Below are 5,628 nucleotides of genomic sequence, written 5' to 3'. Positions count from 1 at the left end.
TTTTCATTTTTCATTTTTCCATTTTTTTTCAAGCATAGTATTTCTTCACAGCATCAGAATTTACAGGATGGGGTAAATCATTTCCATCCATTTCAGTCAATATCAACGCTCCACCCGAAAAGGCCCGTTTCACCACATACGGCCCTTCCCAATTCGGAGTCCATTTTCCTCTACTATCGTGCTGGATTGGGAGAATTCTTTTCAAAACCAACTCTCCTTCTCGAAAGCAACGAGGTCGAGTTTTCTTATCATGAGCCCTCATCATTCTTCTTTGGTATAGCTGACCATGGCACAGTGCAGTCAATCTCTTTTCTTCTATGAAATTTAACTGCTCATAACGTTCTCGAATCCATTCAGCCTCTTCTAACTCAACTTCTTTTAAGACTCTCAAAGAGGGGATCTCTACTTCCACTGGTAGTACAGCCTCCATCCCATAAACCAACGAAAATGGGATTGCCCCAGTAGAGGTACGAACTGACGTTCGATATGCATGCAATGCGAATGGCAACTTCTCATGCCAATCTTTGTAAGTCTCGGTCATTTTTTCCAAAATCCTCTTTATGTTCTTATTGGCTGCCTCAACTGCCCCATTCATTTTTGGACGGTATGGTGCCGAGTTATGATGCTTGATCTTATACTGAGCACATATTTCTTGCATCATCTTGCTATTCAGATTCTTGGCATTATCTGAAATGATTTTCTCCGGAAGTCCATATCTATAGATGATCTCCTTTTTTATGAACTTGCAAACCACAGAGTGTGTCACATTTGCATATGAAGCTGCTTCTACCCATTTTGTGAAGTAATCTATCATCACAAAAATGAATCTGTGCCTGTTAGAAGCCTTTGGGGTAATTGGACCAATGACATCCATGCCCCACATTGAAAATGGCCATGGTGGTGCCATAACATGTAAAGCAGACGGCGGAGCATGAATCTTATCAGCATATATCTGGCATTTATGGCATTTACGAGCATAGTCAATGCAATCATTCTCCATCGTCAACCAGTAATATCCCGCTCTCATAATCTGTCTTGCCATCATATGTCCACTAGTATGTGCCCCACATATTCCATCATGTACCTCTTCAATGATTTTTTTCGCTTCAGTCTCATTTACACACCTCAATAGTACTTGATCCTTGCTTCTTTTGTAAAGGATATCCTTGTCCAGGAAAAAGCTCATAGCCAATCTTCGGATGACCCTTTTATCATTTTCTGTTGCATGAACTGGATATTGCTGATCCTTGACATACTGTAAGATGTCATAATACCAGGGTTTTCCATCTTCTTGCCCCTCTACATTAGAACAATACACTGGTATATCCTTAACATCTAACTTTATGGGCTGAATGTCAATGTCCTCATTAATTCGAATCATTGCAGCCAGAGTAGCCAATGCATCAGCAATCACATTTTCTTCTCGAGGTAAGTGATCGAACTGGACATCTTCAAATTGTTTCATCAACTCTAGAATATACTTATGATATGGAACGAGTTTTGAGTCTCTCGTCTCCCATTCTCCTTTCAACTGGTATATAACTAGAGCTGAGTCTCCAAACACTTTCAGTGCTTTCACTCTTCTTTCTATAGCAGCTTGCAGGCCCATAACACATGCTTCATACTCAGTGATGTTATTTGTGCAATTAAAATTTAACCTCGCTGTTACAGGGTAGTACTGTTCTTCTGGAGAAATCAAAATTGCCCCAATTCCATGCCCCAAGGCATTGACAGCTCCATCAAAATACATTCTCCAACATTTTTCTCCATGCTCCCTTTCTTCCAGTTGAGAAATAGCCATCAAGTCTTCATCAGGAAATTCTAGCTTCATCGGCTCATACTCTTCAGTAGCACGATCTGCAAGAAATTCTGCTATAGCACCCCCTTTTATTGCTTTTTGGCTCACGTATATAATGTCGTATTCCGAGAGTATTACTTGCCATCTAGCGATTCTCCCAGACAAAGAAGGCTTCTCGAAGATGTACTTAATGGGATCCAATTTCGTTATGAGCCATGTAGTGTGATAGAGCATGTACTGTCTAAGTCTTTTGGTAGTCCACGCTAATGCACAACACATTTTTTCCAATGAAGAATACTTGGATTCGTATTCAGTGAACTTTTTACTCAGATAATAAATAGCTCTCTTCTTTCGACTAGCCTCATCTTGCTGCCCCAGCACACATCCCATTGAATTTTCACATACAGTTAGGTACAAAATTAAAGGTTTTCCTGAAACAGGTGGCACCAATACTGGAGGGTTCGATAAATATTGCTTGATTTTATCGAACGCCTTTTGACATTCTTCATTCCACTTTCCAGGATTATCTTTACGGAGAAGCTTAAAGATGGGATCACATTTGTAGGTAAGCTGAGAGATGAACCGAGAAATGTAGTTTAATCTACCCAAAAAACCTCGAACTTCTTTTAGTGTGCTAGGAGGTGACAAATTTTGGATGGCTCGTATCTTGTCGGGATCGACTTCAATTCCTCTTTCATTGACTACGAAGCCTAGCAACTTCCCTGACTTTACCCCAAAGGTGCACTTGGTTGGGTTTAATTTTAGCTGAAATTTTCTCAACCTCTCAAATAACTTTCTGAGGCTGGTGACATGATCTCCATCCCCACAAGACTTTGCAATCATATCATCTACATACACTTCGATCTCTTTGTGCATCATGTCATGGAAGAGTGTTACCATGGCCCTTTGATATGTTGCCCCAGCATTCTTTAACCCAAAAGGCATGACTTTGTAGCAGAAAGTTCCCCACATGGTCACAAAAGTAGTCTTTTCCATATCATCTGCAGCCATCTTTATCTGATTATACCCCGAGAAACCATCCATAAAGGAGAAAATCGAATGCTTAGCCGTGTTATCTACTAGTGTGTCAATATGAGGCAAAGAAAAGTTATCCTTTGGGCTAGCCTTATTCAAGTCCCGATAGTCCACACACATTCATACTTTTCCATCTTTTTTAGGAACTGGAACTATATTGGCTACCCATTCTGGGTACTTAGCCACTTGTAGAAAACCTGCATCAAATTGTTTCTTCACCTCCTCTTTAATCTTTAGTAGCATTTCGGGCTTCATTCGTCTCAGTTTCTGTTGAACTGGCTTACATTCTGGCCTTAGAGGCAATCTGTGCTCCACTATCTCTGTGCTCAGCCCTGGCATATCCTGATAAGACCAAGCGAATATATCTACAAATTCTCGGAGTAGGTCTGTCAGTCGTTGCCTATCTTCAGATAAAAGTGAAGTGCCCATTCTGACCTCTTTCCTATTTTTTACATCTCCCAGATTCACTAAGTCTACTAACTCTTGATGGGGCTCAATCGGCTTATTTTCTTGTTCAATCATCCTCATTAGGTCCGGAGGCATAACATATTCTTCAGAATTCTCTTCATTATCAAATTCATCAGTGTTAATTGAATTCTCAAAGCTAACCTCTTGATTGTTATCATGATTATCCTCATGTTCATTTAAAGACCTGCAATTGAATGAAATGGGATATGTTGGCAAGATGTGTTTGGGAAGATGGAAATAATGAAAACACAAGAAGAAATGAATGAAAATGCATACTTCCTAACTTTATTAAAAATAATAAATGATGAATGGCCCGAACAAAAAGATCACCCCAATGCCTTGGGCAATAGCTATTGGGATGCTACAATTACATTGCATCTAAATCAAAAGTCGAAGGCATCTCGATAACACTCCAATTGTTCAGCTCATAATCTGGTGGACAGAGACGAACCCACATTTCTTGATTTACCCTCACCTCATCTTCAACAGCATTAATGGCTAACTGGGCAAAATCATCTTCCACACTTTTTCTAGCATCTGGGTTCATGAATCCTCCAGGTCTGAAGGTTTCATACAAGTGTGGGATGAACATTAGTCTTGGTGTCCTTCTTGATATCCTCCTTTTGAGTTCCCACTTTGCCATCTCATAGCCTAAGCCTGCCCTATCGCTATTGTCTGCTATTGTTGGAGGTTCTTTAATTCCCTGTAAATTTTTGCCTAGCCCTAATCCTGGACACCAGCCTTTATTGATGACTTGGCTCACCACTATATTTGAAAAAGGCTGATTTTGGAATCCTTCACCTACAGTATTGACCAATTCAAAAGATCGATAGGAGCATTCCAATGCTTCTTCAGCAGCCTTTACATATGGAGTGTTCAATGGTTGAGTCACCAGCATGTCTTCCTCCCCAACTACTACTACCAATTGACCTTCTACATTGAACTTGATCTTTTGATGTAAAGTAGAGGGCACAGCTCCTGCCATGTGAATCCATGGTCTTCCTACTAAACAGCTGTAGGAAAGAGAGATGTCCATCACTTGAAATTTTACATTGAAGGTGCATGGCCCAATTTGTAAGGGCATCTCAATATCTCCCAGGACTTCTTTTCTGGTCCCATCAAAGGCTCTCACAATCATCTGACTATCTCGCATATGAGAATAGTCGATGGGTAGCCTTGCCAAAGTTGACATAGGTATGACATTGATGGCTGAACCATTATCGATAAGGACTTTAGCTCTGATATGGCTCTGGCACTTTACTGTGATATGCAAGGCCTTAGCATTTCTCTTTCCCTCCAAAGAAATCTCATCATCACTGAATGAAATGTGATTTGGCATGACTAAGTTTCCAGCCAAGTGATTCACATATTCAACAGACACGTTATGTGCCACGTATGCCTGATTCAACACTTTCAGCAAGGCATTCCGATGTGGCTCTGAGTTCAGCAACAGTGATAACAATGAGATTCGAGCTGGCATTTTATTCAACTGTTCCACAACTGAATATTCGCTATGTTTTACCAGCTTCAAGAATTCACAAACCTCCCTTTCTGATACTGGCTTTGGCTGATCTTCTTCAGGCTCTATTTCTGGATTATTTCGTCTTTCTCCTTCTTTAGCCTTCTCCCTTCTAGCCTTCTCTAGCATTTCTGGGGTGTAACATCTCCCACTTCGAGTAATGCCTCCTACACCAGTAATATTGGAAGCATCAACTTTGGAGACCTCTTCTTTTTGCCCCTGCACTACAGTGTCACATCCATATCTCCAGGGCACAGCTTTATCATCTTTGTATGGAAAAGGAGTCGGGACTTTAAAAGTTACCGGCCTAGGGAGGAGCTTGTCTATGATTGATTTTGGTTTGTTTCCACACCGAATTGTTACTGGTTTGGGAAACAGCTTTTCAGGCCTATCAGTCATGCACACCTCAGCATTCTTCAAGCTTTCTTTTTCTTCGTAGACCTCCATCTGATGTGAATTTAAAAGTTTTTGCACCTCTCGGTGAAACTATTTACAGGTCTCAATGGAGTGGCCTCTTGCCCCACTATGATACTTACAACTAGTACCAGCTATATATGCTCCATGATAGCTGTGTGGACTTACCAGTTGTATCATGTCTGCTTTTCGTAAGACATCAAACAATTGATCGGGAGGTGTCTTAATATCTACCACCTCTTTCTTCACTTGGCGCTCATGCTCTTCACCTATAGCATTCACATTATGATTTGGCAAAGGATTGCCACTAACATTTGGTGCAGTCATCCCTCCAGTATCAAAGCAGATCATCCCATCCTTAATCAACCGTTGCACTTTATATTTCAGGGTAGTA

The sequence above is a fragment of the Durio zibethinus genome, chromosome 5 (assembly GCF_047325235.1).
Source record: "Durio zibethinus cultivar Kanyao isolate XHJ-2024 chromosome 5, ASM4732523v1, whole genome shotgun sequence".
In the NCBI taxonomy this organism is placed as follows: domain Eukaryota; kingdom Viridiplantae; phylum Streptophyta; class Magnoliopsida; order Malvales; family Malvaceae; genus Durio; species Durio zibethinus.
Note: the sequence above shows the minus strand (reverse complement) of the source record.